We start from the raw sequence: 23288 nt of genomic DNA, 5'->3' as shown, positions 1-23288 counted from the left end.
GACGCAGACAGTAAAGAATTTAATATTGCAGAACGGCTCCCTTCAAATCACATTGTTATTAGAGAACTAGCTGTAGGCCTCAGCGTAGCAAATTACTTCAAATAACTTTGAACCTTTAAGCACAACCGCATGCATTTGAATCACACTAAAGCATTGAAAAGGTAGTCTCATGCCTATTAAACCACCACAGAACAATGAAATTGAGTTATTTGCTTGCTGGGAAACCACATTTACATTTGGGAGACAAAGCTATGAAGCAAAATAAGGCAAAAAAAATTACACCAAATGACTTTACTCCCTTCCTGCAGTTGGACATACCTTACAATTACAGTGTGTGTGTGTGTGTGTGTGTGTGTGTGTGTGTGTGTGTGTGTGTGTGTGTGTGTACGCGCGCGCGTGTGTTTCTCATGAGACCGTTGAGACCGAGCCTGTGTGGCAACACATGAAGCATGGCCATGGTGTGCTTAATAAGATAGCATGTGGAATGATGTTATGTGTGTGAAATTGGAGTGCTGCCTGTGTAAATTGAATTAAATGGGTTTGTGAGGGATAAGAATGTGTTCGTGAGGAACAGCCCACGCGCCACAGAGAACCCACTGTCAGCGTGTGTGTTGGGTGATTAATATGGACACCGGAGTCATTTTCAGTGCCAGTGGGGGGAACCAAAATGGACAGTGTACCAAATCACGCTATTTAAATATTGTGTTTCAAAGTCATTTCCTCCTCTAATGGTAAACACCGCAAGAAAAGGACGCTTCCGACAGTTTTTAAAACTCTCAACTGCATAATTTCAATTAACGTGGTTGATTGTGTTCAGTCGACCGGCGGGGACGTCGAAACAGCCCCGCCGCGTATCATTCCGCACGGCTCGCTGCAAGGGTGCAATATAATGAGATAATTCAATTTAAATGACATCCTCCAATTTCATCTCGTCCTGTAAAACTGGTGAGAAGCGTCGTCGCGCGAACAAGATCTCTATTTGAGGCGCTGCGAAAAAAAAAAAGAAATCCTTCGTTGAATCTCTGTCGAGTGACTCCGACAATTACGGAAAAGGTCAAAGCGAGCCCGCGTCTGACGCTCCGCAGGCAGCGGCAGGACGCGGCTCGGGAGCCGCAGCCCAGTGTGATTGTTGGATCAGTTCTTGAAAACAAAAGAGCCCATTGCTCCTCTGATCTGTGCCAGGCCGTGATAAACTGTGAACTAAACCAACAGAACTTATCTGGACACCCCCAACCCCTACCCCCACGCCCCCAGGACCTTTCCGTGAGACTGCACCAGCTCTGCATAGGAGGCTCCTTTGTCTGTGACTTCACTTCAGACCCTGTTTACCCTCTGAACCCACCAAGGAGCCCAAAAGAAAAGTCAAATACCCCACAGCTGTTGTTTCAAACAGTCGCAGCACTCTTGTGATTCTATTATTACACAGGCACAGGCTTATCTCTGCGGCGGGCTGCTGAAAAGTGCTTGAAAAACCTTTTCACGGGGTTCGGACGGATTTTGCATTGCTGCGTACAGTGAGTTAAGCTGCGTAATTCTCGCCTTTGTTAATGGACTTTTATTGTCGAACGCTCCGATTACCGCCGAGAAAAGGATGGAAAGCGGGCAGGACGGGGCTGGGGGGGTGGGGGGTGGAAAGTATCACGTATGCCACTGGGAATGTCAGTGTCACGACCTTAGGGGGAAAAAGCAGAAAGATCAGCCTCCAGTTTGCTTATCTCACTCTCCATCTGTGGTGGATTTTGTGACACCGGGAGCACGAGGGGGGGAAAGAACACTCATCGAGCCTTTTGCCCCCCTCGCCCGAAACAAAGCGAGTAAAAAACAAAAAAAACACACATGTCCTTGATTGGAATTATTCCACCTCGTTTGATATTATTTACCTTTGGTAATTGTGGACTAATCTGTGTTTTATAGAAAAGTAACTCGAGGGTCACATCGCCGGCGACGGGGGCTTCTGTGCCCCTGGCGTTTGTGGGCGCGTCGGCTCAAAATCGACTGACTGACATTTCAACCTCCCCTTCCATATTTAATATACATTATATAGATAGACAGGGGCCGTGTCTAATTATTTTTTATTAAAATGGTGCTGTTTGTTTTCCTTGGCAAAACAAATAGCCCCTTGAAAAAAATGACGTAAAATAAAGAATTGTCCTTGTTGAAGAAACGTAAAATGACGCGTTCCTTGTTTAATCGATAGTTTAAGTGACGTTCTTCATTCCAAATAATGGGAAGAACGCAGTGGTCCGGGCGTCCGTTTTCCGAGGCTCGGCGGCCACTGAGATCGTATCTTCCCTCCTACCGGCCGTCGCCCGGCTCTCGGCGCTGCTCATTTACATAAAGTGGGAACCTACTGTTTTCGTCGGTGTGAAGCCGTCAGCTCCTCCCTGGGCCCCTTGCAGCCGGATGAAGCCGCGCTCCGTTTCCAATGCGTTGCGGCCTGTCGCCGCCGTCGCCGGCGGTGTGACCCCAGCGTAAAAGCAATAAATAGGTTGTTAAGAAAACGATCAAAGACTGCAAGACTCAAAACACCCGCGAGTCACTAAGACGGACGCGGTGGTTTTCATTTTCCGTTTTGACCGTTTGAACAGGCACAGCAATTGAAACAAAGCACGTCAAAAAGATCAAGAAGACGTCTCTAATCAACATATAGTCCTCATAAATCCTAACTGACCTTTAACAACTAACATGCGATAGATGGAGGAGTGATTTGTCTTGGTAAGAAATTGTTATTGTTACGTATGACTTTGAACCAAATTCCATAGCTGTCTCTAGATGTCTATAGTGGGGTGGTGTATTATTAGACGTTCCCTGACGGCGCTCATCGCTGACTGTATAAATGAAGCAATGCCGAAGTTGAACTGGGAACCATTTTGCTGGCGACCCCCTGGGAACCTCTCGAAGGCCCCCCTGGGGGTCCCCGGGCGCCACGTTGAGAAACCCCTGTGGCAGAGGCGGCGGGGAGCGGGGCGTGGCCAGCGGCGACAGGCTCCGCCCACCGGACCGAGCTCGCCGAGCAGCGGCTTCCTGACGGAGTTGGAAAACTGTTGTGAGTCGCGATCCGCGCCGGGAGCCGTGGGATTTATTCACCTGGAGCCCGCTCGCCGCCCCCACCCCCAACCGGATGACCCGCACCGTCACCTGCAGACCTCTTGCATTTGTCTCCTTCTATATTTAAAAAAAAAAAAATAATAATAATAATAATACGACAAAAATAACGATTAAAAAATAGTTTCCTAAAAATCTCCGTGGAAACCAGCGGCGAGGGGGTTAATTCGCACCGAGACGCGTCTGGAGGTGAGAGACCACATCTTATTATGAACAGGAATATTAAAACAAACCAAAACAGAGCAATACATGTATTATTATGGGGGTTGTTATTCAAGATGTATAAAGTTATGGCGGAATTCCTGCTCGCCCGCCCCCGCGGGTTTCGTTGTGATTTGTATACCTTCGCTGAGCGTTGTGACCGTTATCCGACACGGCGTGGGCTTGGTATCCGACTTAACGATCTGTTTATTTTATTTAATACCGAATCAAATGGAAACACACATGACACAACACGTTTGAACGCATGACCCCCGTTGTCAGGAGACGTCCGAAGGAACAACATCGTTATTCAACGCGCTGTCTGCCTGCTGTGTTTATCGGAGTTGCCTATTTTTAATTATAAAAACATTTTTTTTCAATTTTCATGCTGAAAAAATGCAAAAAAAACAAAACCAAACAAAACAAAAACGGAAAAGAACAACAACATCCTGAATTCTATTGGATTCGATTCGCTGATGCTTTCACATGCGACCCGCTTTGTCCATGAACGTTTGACAGTGTTGGACCGGAGGGAATGGAAGGAGGTGCGGGCGGTGGGAGGGCGTCTAGTTGGAGGAGTTGAGGGAAAAGTCTCCATCACACGCGGGATGCCGTTATCGAGACGACCGGGGGGCTTCCCGCTGTTTAAACCGATAGAAGACGGGACGTAGGGGGTGACGGCGAAGACCCCGCGGGGTATTCGCGCCCGTGGGAACGCCCACACCGGGTCTCCAAGCTGGCAGCCTTCCCACGAGTGGCGGCGTGGAGAGGCGCGGTTCTGGACCTGACACATGGGGAGGGAGGGGGTGTGGTCCTGACACATTTGGGGATAGAGGGGGTCTGGTCCTAACACATGGGGAGGGAGAGGGTGTGGTCCTGAGACATTTGGGGAGGGAGGGGTGACACGGGGGGAGGGAGGGGGTCTGTTCCTGACACAGGGGGTGGGAGAGGGTCTGGTCCTGACACATGGAGAGGGAGGGGGTGGGGTGTCTGGGGGCAGATGGATCTTTTCTCTGCTCATTTGCTGCAGGGCATGAGTTCAGTGCCAGTTCGCATTAATCGGAGCGATTGATCATATTTAATTTGTTGTATTAAAACCATAAAACTGATTTAATGTTTCACGAACAATGGCTGCACCCCGATGGACTTATTCCCAGGGTACAATGGAGACTTCTTAGTGAAAGTTATTCATTAAAGTGGTAATCTGTGGGAACCTTTTTTTTTAATTCTTACTCTCATATTTGGTACTTTATTTAGCTGGCACTTTACAGTATTAGAAACAACTGTTCAATTTGTTTGGGTTATGCATGTGCTCCTCCATATGCTGTTACAGTTGTTGGCGACAGGGTCCGCCTTTCCCAGCAAGAATGCATGGTGGTGAAAGGCAGCCACGGCAGGTTTGATAAAGAAGCGTAGGTAGTTGTGGTCGATCAGTGGAAGTCGAGGTTTAGAGAAAATGATTTGACCGTCTTAGAGCGATGATGAGAAAAACTTGCAGTTTTGAATGGAATTCTGGGAATTGTAGTTGTGATCCAGCCAACACAAACGAGCCGATGGATTTCCACTTTAAATGACAGGGGCAACTTCCGAAATTTCCAGATGTGTCTTAAGAGTTGGCTTGAATTCCAGTTAAATGTTTGTCTGGTGAATTTCTTAATTCGTATTTCCACTGCCATTTACACTACTGAGAACCGCGGCGGATAATCAGAACGTGTTGCGAAAATGTTGTATCTTGTGTAGCTCACAATGCAAAACGTGTTCGAATTTGATTATTCTTTAATCAAGTTGACCAATTTCTTTTTTTTTTTTTTTTTTTTATCGAAACATGTCAGGGGCAAAAATAACTCGAAGCTGCACTGGAGGATTTCCTCTGAAAACTGCTTCCCTTAAGTTGTGCAACAAGGAAGCGAAACTCGACGTGAGCTCGAATTGCTAAGATGGACATATTTAAACAGTATCAAACATAGCATTTACATTTAAGCACTACCACCAAAGGGTTCTTCTGAGAATTGATCTCAGGGACTCTCACGCCCGAGGAGCTTGTTTCCAAGGAATCCATTAACCCAGTTCCCCGCTCAGGTGAATGTAAAGTCGAAAACCTCGCATTCAGACTCATCGCAGCCGGTCCGGTTTGTAGACGACGACCGCAGGAGGAAAGCTTCTCATCGTCGCTCGGCCTGAGCGGAAAAAAAACAAACCCATTAACAGACCCTTTTCTCTCTAGCTCTCTTTGTTTTGTTTCTTCTTTTCCTCCCCACCTCCTCCTCCTCTCCCTTTCTCTCCGTGCTATATCCCTCTGTTTTCTCCCAAACCGAATGGAGGAAAAATTGGTTGGGAAGAAGGGGCGCATTAATTCCAAACAGAGGAGTAATTGTTCGCCATGTCGCAGGCCAGCCATGGCCGTGTCCGAAAAAAAAGAAGAAAAAAGGAAAAAAAAGAAGTGGTGTTGATGCTTCTGGAGCAGCTGCCAACATGAATGAATAAACAGCGCCCAAAGCCTTTCTTTTGCTAACTTGGTTCACATGAGGGCTGGGAAATAGTTGTGTTGCTCAGATACGGGAGACATGTCTGCAGGATAAGCGGAGAGGCAAAACAAGCAGGTTTGTAAACCTAAAATGGAATTACACAGGGGGAGAAGGTTAGTTATAACACTGTGTTTGCTTTCCTCGGTGGTCCGCGGAAGATAGCAATTAGAGAGAGGGGGTGGGTGGGGAGGGTGTACATTTAAGTGACTCCAAATCTTCAGCGAGCAAGCTGGTACTTACTCTGCCCACTGACACGGAACACCTGGCGTGAGATGCGCCGTTTGTGATCGCTGCACACGTTTTAACCGAAGCTTTGATAACGCGGCGCCTTAGGCATCCGCCGTGCGCGGGGATGAAACAGATGGAAAAGCAAAATGGGCAGGAATGGAAGTGTCAGTAGGTGCGATGAGCTCATTGTCCCTCTGGTGTACAAAGTCCATAATGGAGATGAAACAGTCCGTAAGGCAGCGCACGGCGGTTGAGCGCCCGGAGGGAGGGCGGGGGTTGACTGACAGAACGCTGCCCGGCCTGGTGGGCCATCACTCGTTAGGGGCCGAAAATAATTAATCTGGGGTTCCATGCGGCGGGGCACCTCAAATCTCCATCACACCCTCTCTCTCAATCTCTCACTCTCACTTCCTGATATCTGCTGATGTGCCTACAAATTAGGCAGCTGCCTGCCTGGCCAGCCATTTGATCACCGGCCATGTTCTCTTGGCCTGAAAGGGGCCGTGTGATTCATCCCGCACCGGCCGCCTCCCTGGCAACCCCCTGCCAGGTTCTCCATCCTTCTGCCTCTTGTTTCTTTCATCCGTCGCTATTTATAATTCCCTTCTCCATCCTTCCTCCATTCTAATTCCCCTCCCAGTCTCCCATCCAACCTGTGGGGCACGTATGCAGCGGCAGCGGTGGATTCGGGGAGGTGCAGCAAGGGAAAATGAGGCGGGGTCATCACTCTGCGCTAGCTTCCCTCCCATCAGCCCTTCTCCGGCACCAGTGGTCCGTAGAGAGCCCGGAACTAAATGGGGTATCTATTGGCTCAATGAGAAAATTGCTTTTTTCGATTGCTAGAGGACCCTTCACTTAATGCGTGTGATGTAGAGACCTCGGCCGGTAATGGGCTCGATGCCTTTGTTGTCAAGAGACACAAGAAAATGAAATTTGCTTTTCATCGAGGCGGAAATAATTTACTCCCTAAAAAGTTGGATTTGTCACCTGCTTTAAGCGCCACATCATTCGCCCAACAACAAGATCATATGAAACGCTGTGTTTTTCTGCTGAAAATGTTATACCTTTTGGGCTTGCTGTTCAGCCTATTGAAGACGGTGCCAGAGGGGAATTTTCATAACGTAACAGCCCTCAAATCTCTTTTACGTCTTGATGTTTCCTCAGCGCGAAACACAAGAGCGCACGCTGCCAAATATTGTTTATACAGACATACGCTCCCGCCGGCGTTGCATCTGCATCGATACAAGGAAGTAGCGAGTGACCTCAGCCTAATTGCAGCTGGCAGCCCCAGAGTTCATTGTGAGCGGGAAGTCCAGGAGCCTCTGCTGACACGTACCTTTCTATCAGGAGGAAGCAGGCTGCTTGTTTATGTTGAACCCGAGGATTCTTTATGCTTATCTTGCACTTGCCCTATTTCCTTCAATAATGTTCTTGCCGAGCAGGTAATGAGTTAAAAGGTATGAATTTGACAAGCTGGTCCTGGCAGATAGCGGGGCCCTCTGACAGGCTCGTGGGCTGGCAGACACTTAGTCGAGGAGACATTCAGGCCCGTCTCGGGATTTCCAAAACATTTCTTTCCAATCCCCTCAGCCATATCCCCCCCCTCCCCCGTTTTTCACAGCTAATAAACCATGTCACTCAGGTGCCCATCAAAGGCTGGTGGCGAGGTGCCGCTGGTCATTACAGACAGCAAGCACAGTTCCCTTAAGCCCTATGCTATCTGGGAGGCTTCAGCACCGTGGCCTCTATTCATCCCCCAGATTCAGTCTGAGCTCGGAGAGGAGCTGAGGTGAGACCGGGAGTCGGCAGTCAGTGGATATGTGACATAGAGCTCAGGTAGGCTTACCGACTGATCTTAGACACTTTGCAGTCCCTCACAGTAACTGACGGGCCGCCTGGCAAAAGGAGGATATAGGGGGTAATGATATAATGGTGGCATTGGTTTCAGATACACAATTCATGTTTTTTTGGTCAGCTCGCATACTGACACTCGGTTGACTCACATTAGCCTCGATGTTGGCACGTGGGACAAAAGGACACTGAGTACTAATCCAATGAACAACAAAGGGAGGGCTCATTTTCGGGAGTTGGATACAGGATTGTTTGTTTTGTATCTCTCAACATTGGAGCCTTTCACTTGGAAATCTTTTGGATAATCTGGAAAAAAAAAAAAAGAAAAAAAGAAAAACGTCTTTAGATAGTGAGCTTTTGTGGGAGCGTGTTTCTCGCCTGGCGTCCCGCTCGCTGTAAATCGCTTGGTTGGCTCTTATGGGCTTGTGTAAAGAGGACACATACACAGAGGACTTATTTACACAGTTGAGAGAGTCTGTACGACTGATAACTGATATTGGGTAACCAAACTGATTAGGAGAGAACAAAAACTGGACAGAGCTGCCCGCGGAAAACAAAAAAAAAATAAGAAAGGTAGCTTTGTTCCATGTTTTCATTTTTATCCTCTGAAGAAACTCCTGACAAAAATATCTTCTACTAGCTATGAAGAGACTCATTTGCAAGCCATAAAAGAACAGTGTACGCGTTGCAGTTCAGTGTGGGTCAGGCCGGCCGGTGCTCTGCGCTGCCTTCCTCTGCTTGGGGATGGCGCCGTGAGCTGAGCTTGGCCCAGATCTGTTCTCACAGCCTCTCCCTGTGACTCACCGGGTCTAATGGTCCTCCCGTCTCCTGATTCAGGCATTTTCCTGATGAAATGAGACTTTCCTCCGGCTTCTGGTCCTTCTCTGTTTCTGTTGTCCCAACCGCAACAATTTTTCACCCTCGCCCCCCCCCCCCCCCCCTCCCTTTTTTCTCTCTTTCTCCTGAAGAAGTTATGTCTTATGTGCTTCAGTTCTTTTCATACAGTGTTTACTGCAAAAAAAACCAGTCCCTATGATAGTGGACATTTTCAGTAAATGCTATAATACCAAATGTTTTTTCATCCATGACCTTGAAGTTTTCTTCCTTTGCCTTAAGGCAATAATGTCCCCACTTCATAGCTTGTGTAGCTTTAATTACCAACTAGGGCTGCACACCAGTATAATTTGCAATGATAATCATTGCTCGCAAATACTGATGTACATGCTTAGTTGCACCAAAAAAATGATTCCGTAATTTGTGTTGATGTTGTTGTGGGCAGTTTGGATGTTAAGGCTGACCTATCCAATTAGCCTGGCATCATTTTAAGCAAATTAAACACATGCCGGGTGCTTCAGCTGCTGGTAAGCTCATTAACTAAAAGATCTCCCGTTTGTGTAATTAGATATTCACAATGTTCAACTGTGAGGGACTCATATCAGATTTGCACGCAGGACCGCTAGCTCTTGCATATGACATAGACTTACCGCTGTCCGAAAATTTTCCAGTCTTGGTTGAATTATAGAGTGCCTCAAAGTAGAGTTTCTGTTCGAAAAATTGGTGCCACTCCACGTGTCCTGGAAGATTTCAATGTCCCTGACAAATGGGGAAATTCCGCTTAAATATTATCTGTGTTTATTGAGCTTAAAAACAATTGATGGGCAGTCTATATGAAAAATCACATAATCAAGGCATGTATATATATCTATATATATCTATATATAGATATATATATACACTGTCTATATATATTAATAAAAAAAAACATTTTTTAACAGATGTTTTTTCATTGGGAGTGACAAGGATGGACGGGATTAAGAATGAGTACATTAGAGGGACAGCTCAGGTTGGAGAGTTTGGTGGAAGAGTGAGGGAGGCCAGGTTGAGGTGGTTCGGACACGTGTGTTGGAGAGATGAGAGTTACATTGGGAGAATGATGCTGAGGATGGAGCTGCCAGGCAAGAGGAAAAGAGGAAGGCCAAAGAGAAGGTTTATGGATGTGGTGAGGGAGGACAGGCAGGCGGTTGGTGTAAGGGAGTAAGATGCGCAGAACAGAAGGTATTAGAGGCAGAGGATCCCATGTGGCGACCCCTAACGGGAGCAGCCGAAAGAGAAGGAAGAAGAGGATACTACTAACCCTGTATGGATGTGATAGGATTTCTATCATTGTTGTATGGCCTGGCTCAGATTAAACCCTTCGTAAAACATGAACAAATACATACAGAGAATGAATGCCTTTCTTTTATGATCTAGTTTGACAGTCAGTCAGAACTGAAAAAGAACATAAATAAATCTCGTAATAAATAACAATTCCTTGTTTGTGCCTCTACAATTTAATAATATAAAAGTCAATTCAAATGTTAAATTATACAATAACACTATAAAACAGGAGTAAAACAGCAACTTAAAAACAAAATATATCTATGAATAAATAACGATTTCTTAAACAAATTGTTAAAGTGCAGCCATCGTTTAGTAAAATTAGACATTTAAATAGTACAGTAAAAGTATTAAACAGTAGTGCAACATCAGTGCAGTGTTGCGCTTTACGTTGATGTGAGCGACAGCGTAGTGTCTGCTTAACGTGACTGAGTTTCTGTTGTGAACTGTGTTGATTAAATGGAGTAAGCTCCAACTACAGCTCCGGCTCTCTGTTATTCAACATAACAAACATCATGTGATAAATTATGTGATAGCGGATCGGTGCATAGCCTTACGTACTCGCTCAAAATACCACTCAGATTATGCATTCGAGCCATTGTGACATGCCTCTATAGGATAGTGTTCCAAAACGGCTGTTTTCTGCATGTGTACTGTTGCTTTAATTGTAAATGAGCAGCCAAGCTTCTAGTTCTGAGCCAATGGGGTTTGCGCACAAGTTCGGGGTTCTGTGAGCAAATGGGGTTTGAGCTTTACTCCAGGCTCCGTTTTATTTATTTATTTACTTTATTTAAACTGTCACTGATTTCACCTTATTGAGGCGAGAAGTAAGCAATCCAGCTGCTGAATCTTCACTTATATTAGATCTACAAGGGCTCATTGAAAAGTTTGTTCCAACTTTCGTTGCCATGCTCCAAGCTTGTGGTACGGTCACTGCACCACAGGGCAGCACCGGGCGGCCCCGGGACACGGGGCGCGGAGATTTTTTGTTTCATGTAAACGTCAGAAAATAAAATAAAATAGATAATTACATTTACAATAAAAGCCACATTGTACGATTACATATATGAGAAAAAAATATGGAAAAGCATAATAGGTCCTCTTTAATTACACCGACTTGAAATCAAATAATTTCTGTTCCATACAGGCCTTTTCTCAGATATAATAAAATTTAATAAAAACTCTTAAAATAAACAAAAAATAACTTGTAGGCCAGTCGTAATGTGAGAAAGAAGTGAACATGACTTAACAGGTGCAGCTGCTGTAATTATCATTTCACATAAAGTCCCTGTAAAGTGAATTCAGTAGTTAGTTTCTAAACACATTATACATGTCAGAAACGAATTGCCAAAAACATGTGAAAGGGCTGAAAGATGTCGTACCAAAACCAAGCAACGTCACTTCAGCTAGCGTTATTCTGTTTGGAGAAGTAGTGAGACCAATCACACACTTGATGTATCATCACAATGTATGCAGAATTTCATTAATTGGGCATTCAATGTTCGGCCATTTCCCCCTTCTTCTCGGATTTGAACAGAATTTGTGTGAACGTTCAGGACATTGTGTGGGATGTCTCCTCTGTGTTTAATCAGGACATCTCTAAGACAGCTAGAGTTATGGCCTATTTCCTGCTAAGCCACGCCCTGTGCGAAGATATTTTGATTGATGGACATGTTTTTGGACCGATCTTGCTCATTTATAATAGAATTAAGGCTCTCAACCCTGCAATGGTGTATACTAAATGTGGTGTTGATACAATCAAATTCCAAAAAGCCTCTTGGACCGTGAAAGTCCATCATGATGGATTTTTTTATTTTGCTGATTTGCATAATGTGAAAAACAGTAATGTGAATAGACTTTTTGGGATTTTGAGTGAATCAACACCATACACATTTCTATTATAAATGAGCAAGATGGGTCTAAAATCATGTTGCACACACCCACATGCACCGATCAATGTGGCACTTCAGATTCTGGTTAATACTTGCCGCCAGAGCATGTGCACCAGATTTGGTGAAATTCTTTCCACCGGGTTTTCAGATGCACGTTTGTGGCGTTTGTGTCGTAGTAAAATAAAATAAATTTAAATAAAAACACAATGTGCTTGAATTGCGCCCCAATCGCTCCCTCAAAAACCACACATTGACATTATTTTTAGGTCCGGTGCTATTCATAAAATGCGGCATGCGTGGGTGCCCCCTCACCGGGTCGGTCTATTTATCTTTTTATGTACACTGTTTAACAGTGGTGGGCAGCCGCAGTGCGGATGGGGGTCCCACGGTGCGCCTCGCTCTGCTCACCCGTTCCGTAGGCGGGGGGGATTTTGAGTTCATTCTGGAAACACATGGGTACTTATTTTTTTTGCGTCCCCGGTCCGTGATATTTGTGCACTGCCGTCCTATCCGTGCTCGAGAGTGACGTAAAGGTCTCATGAATTACGATTTAACTGTTCAGGCTGAGATCACATTGCAAAAAATCGGACCTGTATTTGATTTAGGACCACATATGAAAGTGGTCCAATTCCGAATTGAAAAGATCAGATTCCATGTGATTTGTGCTGTTCACACTGTCATGAAAAAAAACAGACCTGAGTCACATATGAGCAAAAAAATGGGATTTGGGCCACTTCGCCGCCCCCCATCTGAGTTACTCAACAAACAAACAAATGTTTTAAAAGAAAGAGGAATTAATAGCAACTGTCCGTGAAGAAACTGCAGACGATGGAAATAGTATTAAAAAAGTATAATAAAATAAAAGTATAAAAATGTTTAATAAGTATTAAAAAATAATGTATATAGTAGTTTCTTTCTTTAAAAGAAACACAATAAAAATTGTGTGTTTTTATTGTAGATGTTTTCATTTATTTTATCTGTGAGTCCCGGTGAGTCCCGGTGCGCTGTCCATGTCTCCCACAAGCTTGGAGAATGGCAACAAAACAAACTTTTAAATAAGCCCCTGTAGAGCTAATTTAACTGAAGATTCAGCAACTGGATTGTTTATTTCTCGCCCCAAATTTGTTGAGAATCAAATTTAGAAAGATTTTGGTGGACGGATAAGGTGAAACCAGTGAAAATTTACAGACTCAATACAACGGAAACCGGAGTAATACTCAAACCCCATTGGCTCACAGAACTAGGGGCCTCAGGGGGGTGGCTCCTCCCACAATGGTGGAACAGGGTGGTTTAGAGACATGTTAGAATGGCTAGAATGCATAATCTGAGCCTTATCTTCACCAGAGAACTTCAAAGACATGTTTTGGGAACCTCAGAGACCTATACTAACTTGTTGAAAAGGAGCATAATAGGTCCCCTTTCATGTTGCGGCTGATCGATGTATTCATACGTTTCCAAGTTCCACACAACACTTAGCTGATAACCATACAGACCTAATAAACAGACGGGAGTTGGGCTGAGCGGTCACTCATAGGCACACAGCTCGCAAGCCTTTGCATTGCGGTCATTTTGACAGAATTCAGGTGGATTTTAATATGCTTGTTGCATATTTATTGTATTTTCCTTGACTATCTCTTTAAACTCCAGGCAAAGGGCTTAGTTAAGCAGAATTCTCATCCCTTTGAAGTGAACACGGAAAAAAAACTTTTGGAGATTTAAGTGGGCTAATGTAATTCTTGCCCTCTCTTTCCCATCATTATAATTGTGTGCATTTCTATTCAACTAAGTTCCAAATTTAAAGGTAGCTTCTTTTAAAGGGTTCAGGCAGTTTTCCTCTTCCTCCCCAAAGCTGGAGGCTTTGATTTCTCTTAAGCCCACACACCTTGTCCTTCGCACTATTCCCTGCAGCTCCCAGCAGGTATGAACAGTGTAACAGTCCCTCCCACAGGGCGAGTCTCACCGCAGGTCTATTAGACACGCGGACTCCCTGTTGGCCTCCCCAGCATCACAAATCTGCCTCGGGGAAAGATCAGTGTTTGATTAAAAAGATCCCCTGGTCGCTCCAGCTTAGACTTTGGGCTTCAGCTCACCGTCCCTCCTGTTCTACAATTACAAGCCCACCTGTTATTTGGCTGTTTCAGTCACCGATTTATAAACTAGTAGGTGGGATGGTGATGGTCATCTTTCTGTATCTTTGTTTTTCCTTGTGGAGCTACTCCCCTCATAGTTAACATTGCAGTCGTGAAGTTGGTCAGCACTGGTAGAATAGTTATATTATACCATCTCACCCAAGGACTTAAGTTGTCTTGACCTAAGCCTAAGGTCAAGACTCGGTGTCTTGCGGCATTAGTAAGAAGTACGAGGTGTTATGGTGCCGGTGCTGCCATATTATTGCAGGATGCTCACATACTGTTTGTCCCTTTGGGGCCATTTGCTGGTTTTGCTCCACAATTTCACCCTTTAGACCCACATGGTGAAAACTGGACCTTAAAGCAAAAGGCTTCTTAACTATAAGCTGCCACTTGGCCCCCGAATCCTAACGAGGTAATTCGAGCTACCCAGCCTCCTCCAGTGATCCCGACCGTTTGTATGGATATGGATGGAAGAGATGGATCTTTAAGTGACTGGAAGAAAAATTACTGTAAACACTAAACACTTATCAATTACCTCGCCTGAGCAGTCTCCGGGTCCCTGACCGACGAATGCTTTTGGTGTTTAACAGCATAGGTTGTAAGGTGGTTATTACTCCTTTGAGGGGAAAAAAACAATTAGACAACAAAGACTATGCGCTGCCTCATGATTTTTTGATGTTGCTTTATGAAATTTTTAGTCCACTACCACTTAAGTCGTGCACTACTCCGAGCATTTGTGGGTCATCGCACTCGCGAGACGCGTTCTTAAGGTCAAACACATGGTCAAATTCAGGCCGGTGGTGGTGTCACAAATAAACCCCGTGTGAGAAATCTGTGAAAACCTCTAAACAGAGATTTGGGTCAACGGGTAAAAGGATTTATAATTGCGGTAAGCTATGTTGCTTATAATGAGGAAGTGTGGATAGCGTGCGTGGATATATTTAGATGGGTTGGCAAAAAAACAGTACAGAAATGGTTCCATACTGCTTCTTTGCTACTAGTTGTAAGAGAGCCAGATGCACACTGTGAGGTGTAATCCCCTCCACCCCTAATCCTTACCTCAGCATATCTGTCAGTCTTTGAAGCCGGAGAGGGGAGAATCTTCCGCAAAAGGACGCCAGCCGCAACTATTTAAGGCATGCGCGTGATATTGACATGGACATTTTTCCGGTACTGACTACTGATGTCTCCAACAGAGGCATCCAGGGGATCACCTGCCGCGTGTGCTTGCCAATGATAAACAATTGCTCTGCAGGTGCCTCCATGATGGGGAGGGAGTGAAATGAAATTGGTTGGTGTTCATTGATTTAACCAGCAAATTGAAAATACTCCTCGGCTATAGGGGATTTCCTTTAAATGAAATGTCAAGCGGTCTCGGATGGGCTCCTATTGATCAGTGACCTGTTCCGTTTTACAATGCCGGAAAGCAGAAGTCACCCAGCCTAATCTCCACCAACTGCGTGTGACGTGAACCGTCACAGAGTGGTGTGTGGCGAAACCAGACCGTTCAGGCCGTTCTCCAGTATTAACTGTGGAAAACAGCCTCAGATCGTCTTGCCCAATAACACTTGGCAGGCAGCAGATCCCATGTGATTCTCCTCAGTACCGATATTGAAGCCAAAGTAAATTTTTGGTTGTCTCTGAAGCCCCTGGATATGTACTGATTAACACTAAAAAGAAAAAATATTTTCCAGAAGCTAAGCTTACATCAGAAAATTCAACATGAAAATCCATAAAAGTTAGCATAGTTCTGAAATTAAGGGCTACGTCTCAATAATTGAATTTAATTGAGAATTTTTATCTTCTCTTATAATCCAGATATTATGGCACTCTATCTACCTACCTTGTTTCCAAGGGAAACAACGAGAAGGGGACATTTTACTACTCCACCATGTACTGAAATGTCACCATGTGACATTTCACCACAGCTACATCGCCTTATAACTACAGGCAGTTTGGCATAAGGCCTTATGTTTTGTTTTTTTTTCTTGTTTTTTTTTTCGAAAAGCAGATGTCTAACTTTTTTTCCTGCTCAAAACATCCCTGGACGAGCGTTCAAACCAATTGCAACTTCTTGAACAACCGGCGCTCCCCCCAGTCTAATAATCCGGTCAATATTCAGGGATTTTGAAATTCCCCCATCAAACGCTTGGCCTCCCTTTTTTTCTCTACATACTGTATTTATTTCTGTGCCCTCGGCCTGGCCGAAAGTTCTATCACGCCTTTTAGGCAAACTGAGACATTGGAGATTTTAAAAAAGAAAAAGAAAAAACATTTATTATCTTCTACTGCACCTCCGCAGTTCGTTATATATAGCATGCTCATTACATACAGTACGGTTTTTATAATCTCCCTTTGTCCTATCTCCTCCATTTGGTGCCAGTCATCAAAGCTCATGTCTCATGCAGTGAAATTAATGAGATAAATGCCATTTGATTTCAAATTTTTAGAGGCCATAATCCTTTTGTGATTGTGATTGTGAGTCTGCCACGGTATCGCTTCCCCATTAAAGCACAATGCCTCTGGATTGAGATTTGCTTTTGCATAGATTTGAAATGGAGTATTGTCATCTGCAACGGTCCCATCTCTGCCAACCTGTTTATTCCTCAAAGCAGCCGAGCACAACCGCGCTTTAGTTAATTGCACAGGTCGATGAGCGCCCTAAGCTCAGCTGGCAGACCACGGGACAGCTCAAGCTGCTCCTTCCCAGGCAAAAATAACAAACTCCATTATATTCCACATATTCCATTTACTCACAACTCTCATATAATGTGCGTGCTGTGATAAATTAGCGCAGCGGCGGCGATTAATTTCATGAGAAACATCCTTGTGGTCACCGCAGGGTTGCGTCGTCCTGTTTACAGTGTGTGTGTGCAGGAAAGTACTAACATGTTTATTTAACTCTTGCACTACACTCTGCTCATGAAGACTTTTAGTCCGCCCGACGTTCTCTGCAAGCCTTGGTGCATTACTCCCAGTTTCATCAGAACCCCCAATTAATACTCTTGACAGCATCAGCAGCATCTGCACCAGCGAGGCGCTTGTCATCAGTTCCCTAGAGTTGGGTGAATTTAAAGTCAATTCAACGCCGGCGTTTGTTATTTCAGAACTTGGTATCATCATTAGCTCTTTGATTGGGTGTATGCAAACGTTTCTGCATTGCATCCATGCCGTCTTTAGCTGTGTTGTGAATTTCAATTTTTGAGATGAGGCTCACAAAATAATTTGGGTGAGGCTGTCCTGACAATGTTGTCCTTATCACTTTGACCACAATCACCCCTGAAAGTTCTTCGTATCCATCATGTGTCGAGGTCGAAACCTATTGACTTGTGTTTCTTCGGGGACCTATTCTTGGACCTAATCCAAGCAGCTTAGTTTCCATCCGCTCCTAAACTTTCCCCCCTCTCTCTCTCCCATAAATCAATGTGATGTAACTGCGTAAACTCCCTTTCCCACAGCTTGGATCGTAAGGCGATGCATTTCTAGAGAGAAAGTGCTTAAGAGTGGCCGGTTCAACTTCAGACCTGGTCGCCCAAACCGCCCAACTGGTGCCGGTCTGCCAAGCCAATGTTCACAAGCTTCAATTTGGGGCGTCACATATTTTTTGTTGCATTGGTGCCTTCTGAAATGATATTCAATATTTTAGACATCGCTTTTATTTAAAATTTTTATTTTGTAATTCATTATTTATTTCTTTTTTAAGCAGGGTTGAAAAAGTTAAGTTTCTTACAGCTGGTACTGACTGTTTATGTCTGGATCATTTGCTTGCAGCCCAGCAGATTAAATCTAATTTCTCTGAGTGCTCTTTGTGTCGAGCCAAGCGTGATTTCTCCTGACGTCTGTCTGCTTGCGGCTTCCCAGCCTGTCCAAGGAATGCTGCTAAAAAGCGCTCCTGCATTTTCACGAGATTGTACTGTGGAACATGTCCAACCCCTTTTTCCACCATCTGGTCCCTCCTGACTCCCTTCTGGGAGTCACTTAGAATCAGAATATCTCCACCAGGATATCTTTCAGCTCCTTGTCCTCTGAGTATTGTGTGTCTTTGAGATTTTTGGAAAAGCTGGAAATCTCCCTTGCATGCTTCAGTTCCCCCATTTTATTCCAGTTTTTCATCTTCTGCCGGCGCTGCTGTAATCCTCGGCCCATAAATTGCACCCCGTTCTGCAGAAAAAACATGGGCGATAAACCCCCCCCCCCCATGTACCCCCCAGGAACACACTTTTGAGCAATTTAGGTTCAATCCGTTTTAATATACAGTAGATGCATTTGACATCGTGGCAGACAAAATCGCAGGTTGTTTTGAATCGTCAGAGCCTAAGAGAATGTCAGAAAGGAATACGTTCAGGCTGACGTGATGAAGATTTTGCGGAGGGGGGGAGGTTCCTTTTGGCATGTGTGCAGATTTTATGAGGAGGTGCCAGTGTGGAGCCCCTGTGGGCTGAGGAAATTATCCAGATGCAAGGCTTCTGGCTCTCGTAACCCAGTGGGACACCTGCCCCGCTGCTCCCTCTGAGCCTCCTGTGGAACTTGCAGCAGCTACCACAATGTAGAGGACCTTCACACCAACACCGCTCTCTTTGCAGTGTGTCAGCAGAGCTACTCTCATATCTTTTATTTACTTATTCTTGTAATGAAGTTGCACTGTCTTACTAGGCCATACTGGGCTCGAGGCACCGTCACACCGCTCTCTTTGCAGTGTGTCAGCAGAACTGCTGTCATATATTTTATTTACTTATTTTTGTAATAAAGTTGCACTGCCCTACTAGGCCATACTGTGCTCGGGGCAAATCTTTGAAAAAATTGAGAAAAATCGTGATTCATTGTTCAACGTCTTGTTGCAGTAGTAGTCTTGCATGATTTTCTTTGCATTTTCTATGCAGTATTTCTCACCCTAATCGAGCCTGCGTTCGGATGGTCTGTAAAAGCAGTGAGCTTGGCATGTAGACGTGGGGAGTCGTGCAATGAAAATCTGTGACCAATCAAAACCAGGCACATTGGACCTCCTATTATGCTGGACTACTGCTAAGAACTAACTATCACACAGCAATTTCCTTAGTGTCCTAAAGCGCGTTTCGTGTTTACTATTTCCTTTTACTATCTCTTTTTATTTAGTGCTAATTCCTGGCTCCATTGTCAACTGTTCTGTTTTCAGTTCCGATTCAAATTTGTTCGTTGAAAAGCCAATTATGGGCGATTCGGCTCAGCTTTCCATATAATAAACAAAAAGGCTCGTTCAGAAAAATCTTGATTTTTTTTTTGATTTTTTTTTTTAAGGAATCCTGACTTGATGTCCCTCCCCTGGTGTTTGTGGAGTGTTTCCACTGTTTTCTGCTTTGTGGTGTTTGTTTACCACATTGTTTGTCAACACAGCTCAGACAAACCTCCTGAGTCTTAGTCTGGCAAAAGGGATCGAGCTGAGCGTTCAACGTGCCTGACAAATGTTCGTGTTGTGCGTGAAAAACTCGTCCCTGCACTACGCTCTTGCCAATAACAAATAATATATTGACCAGTGGCTCAGAAATAATTTTGTATTGGTTACGAAATATTCAAAAAATAATTTACTGCTCAGTATTTAAAGGATGCCTTTCAATTGATGCCAGCTGTGTACTTTACACACTATAATACACATCGGGTAACTTGGTAACTGGTGACTGGTTCCACTTAGCAATGATAAAAGATTAATTTTTTTCTGCGCTGGTAGAAAATGTAACATAAAATATATGTATTTTTAATATAAGTCCTAAGATTGGCAATCTTTTAGTATTTGCTACATCAGACATAAAATATGACCTTTTTTACTATTACATTTTTTCCTGTTTTGTGGTATATTATTGATCAGCTCTACGGAATAAGAAACACAATTTAATTCAAATTGGATTTTGATATCAGTTGTTAAACATTTCTGAAAGAGAGAGAGAGAGAGAGAGACTGCTCTTTCTAATGGAATGTCAACAAGGCCCCCCCCAGTGCTGACAACCTCTCATATCTAAAGCCCATTCGCCGAGTTTTGTTGCAGGTAGTCGTGGTCTGGGTCTCCTGGCTCACGTGGCATTGTTCACCACCAACTTACGGGACGTTGGGTGGGGCCGTGGGGAACAAACAGGCGAGGGTTTAGCAGCCCCACCCCCCCTCTGTATACGTGGTAATGAACCCTTACCTTGGCTTTTCTAGGCCGTGCCACTGGTATCCTGGATGTGTTTTTGTAACCCTCGCTGAAAAAGCCTCGCTCTTAATTGCATCCCGCGGGCCCCTCGCTCTCAGTATTCACAGCCTTTCCTGTCCCTCACAGTTATCCTCCCCTCTTCCGCCCTCACCCCGTCATCCCAATTCGACAGGTTTTCCCTCTTTAATCGCTCCCACTTCAAAGCGGTGTTGTGATTCCCCCCTCGGGCCCCGGGGCCCCTCGGTGATGAACGCCTGGCCTTGTGAGCCTGGAAAGCGGGAGAGAGTGAAGGGAGGGTTGAGACGCGGACACAGAGGTTAAGGCAAACAACAACAACAAGCTCAGTGGCTGTTGGGCGTTATAATGTCACCGGGGTGAAGCTGGGGCTGAATAATTAAATAAGAGCGCCACAGATGCTGGGGAGGTCATGGTGGGACTTTTCCAGCCTTTGGATGAGGGTGTCATGGTTCTCTCGATCTAGACTGGCTGCCGAAGAAACTTGCTTCGCGGAGAAAGGTCTGGCTAATGTTTCCGCTGGCCTAGCGTGGAGGTGGACACCATGTCAGCTTCCGTAAGCTCCGCAGGACACCCACTCAACACTGAAAGAGAAGCGATGTACAGTATACTTCTTTTTAAAACACAAAACACAGACAAACATAATGACCAAGTGGGTTTACTCTGATTCTTTGGGCCAGTCTGCTTTATTCAATGTGTGAATTAACTTCCAAACAAAACTTCTATAAACTCTACACTACCACACTCATAAGAACAACCAACTAAGCCTGTCGAAACAGTTGTTGGGTGGAGATTTCTGAGGACCGATTTCTACGGAACGATTGCCAACACCCAGAGTTGGTCCATGATGCCGCGACAGAATTCTGGCTGAAGTCAAGGGATCCATTCAGCATCATCTCTAACATCGCAGTTTCTTTTCAAGCTCTGCTGTTCACCTATGTCAGTATTCATGAGAATGGGGCTCGAGCCCATCTGCTGTACAGTTATCCCACAGCGAGAAGAGAGGAGTCACTTCCCATCTCGTCTCCTCGTCCATTTCCTGTCCCGGGAGGAAGCGCTCCTAATCAACTTCCTTGCTGGTCACTGACCTCCGACCTCGTAGCCAAGACTCCAGGACTGTTTGTCAGGATGGAGTGCCATATGGAGGCATTGTGTTGTCCTATTTAACTCTATAGACCATCCCTTTAAGATCCACTATCATTTGATTGAAAGCAAGGTTGGGCATTACCAACACATTTTTTGTCCCGTCACCAGCTCTGATAAAGATACCCCTACTCTGTTTGATACAGGTTCCTAAATTATCCTCCCCCCCCCCCCCCCCCTAACACCTACTCTTTTTTTTATTTTTTATTCTTAACACAGTTTGGGTCATACATTGCTTTTAACTAAAACATTTCTGCCTGGCTCAACTAAAATTCCAGGACACATTTCTTCTTAGTGTACAAGTCCTAGTTTTTTAGTTTTATAGTTGAGTATCAAACTTTAATTATTGAATTGAACTTTATCAATTTAGGCTGTACCATGAAAGTATTTGAATACACAGCAGGACTGAAGGGTCCTCTCAGTCCAACACGGCATTTTGGGGAGCTCCTCTCCGTAAAAAAAAAATGTCACCTAACGAAACAGCCGGTTCTGAAAGGGGCGAGGATGTCTGCTCAACAACTGAAAAATTATTGAGATTTTTTGGGGATTTTTTTTCATTTGAAAAAACTTGACGAGACTGGCGTGTTCGGTTTAAACTCAGTGGGAAGATATGAAATTGCTGAAATTGCCAAAAATACAAACCTTTAATGTTTTCTTTATATTCGAGGCTTCCACTTCCCTTTCTGCCGATTGAGGGGTTTTGGAGAGCGGCCCTTATCGTGCGCTAACGTCTGTACTGCAGGTTTTGATGGCCGCTGATGTTGATGGTGCAATGATATATTCACCGCTTGAAATATCAGCGGAGACCAATTGATTAGTTGCGGCACTGACACTTACACGGCACACACTGCCGCTGCGCTTAAATGTCAATGCTTGGCTGGTAAGAGGGAATGATTTAAAAGGAAAGCCGGTTGAGTGGATGCAGATGAGGCCTATTGTCTGCTTTATAGTCTTTCCTCTCTTTGTCGGACCCTCTGTGGCCTGGCCTTTCTACTCTCCCTCCAGGGTCTGTGCCATTGTTGTGCTTTCCTGACGCTCGGTACTAATCCCCACTCTCACCCCCCATAACCGATAGCATGAGGCTCCAGTAATTCTATCGGTGCTCTACTTTCCCCGGAACAGGTTTCCATGGAAACCAAAAAATAATGCAGGCCCTCGCCACTGTTGCTCTCCGCCAGCTAATAGCTCTCTAAACAGGGGTGCGGGGAGCGCTGCTACTCCGCAACAGGCTCTGGGATGAAATGCAGCCGCTCTTCTGCTAAATTCCAGATTATCGGGACGATAGCGAGGGTCGTGCATCGGTGCGTTTTTGTCTGAAAATCTTTTTTGCGGCGCCGGAGGCAAGAGGCTGAAGCTAAATTCGCAATAAAAAAAAACAGGTTTCATGGCGAACGCAGTATGCCTGCGTTGCCTTTTCAAAGCGGTCCAGCATCCTTTGTTTAAAACGTGCGCGTTGTGTAGCAACCACGGCGCTGGTATTGATCGCCTGCGCTCGGGCTTTGTAGCGCGTTTCGGTCAAGGCCCCGATGACAGGAGTGTATCATTCCAGCGCATCTCCCCACTTCTCAGGGTCATCCATTTCCCCACTCTGGCTTTGATTGCCTTTTTGGCAGATGTAGATGTAGATCTCAGGCCTCTGCCGTGCATGGGGGGTGCGCGGCGGAGGGCGCTCTACGCCGCCACTGTCAGATGGGTTCTGCGTCCTGCTGGATCTGATGTCTGCTGGCAATACGGTGCGGGGGCCGGATGATGCGGCTGGCTGCATGGACTGGAATAGTCCCGGGGGATTGTCCCCATCCCTGGCCCCCGTCAGGAGGGGATCTCACCGTATATTTCGCTAATCTAATGTGGCATCTGCCGTGGCAGGAGCGGCGTG

General features: G+C 45.1%; 1 protein-coding gene across 1 annotated transcript in view; it reads left to right on the top strand.

Annotated features, from left to right (window-relative positions):
• Positions 1-3059: 3059 nt before the first annotated feature.
• Positions 3060-23288, top strand: part of tspan18b (tetraspanin 18b) — a 34815-nt gene continuing 14586 nt past the window's right edge. The window contains exon 1 of the mRNA XM_080001797.1: positions 3060-3294. The gene's annotated coding sequence lies outside the window, so the exon portion shown is untranslated. The remainder of the gene's footprint in view (positions 3295-23288) is intronic.

The sequence above is a fragment of the Zeus faber genome (genome assembly GCF_960531495.2).
Source record: "Zeus faber genome assembly, chromosome: 6".
NCBI classification, from domain to species: Eukaryota; Metazoa; Chordata; class Actinopteri; order Zeiformes; family Zeidae; genus Zeus; species Zeus faber.
Note: the sequence above shows the minus strand (reverse complement) of the source record. Positions and strands in the feature narration are given on the sequence as shown.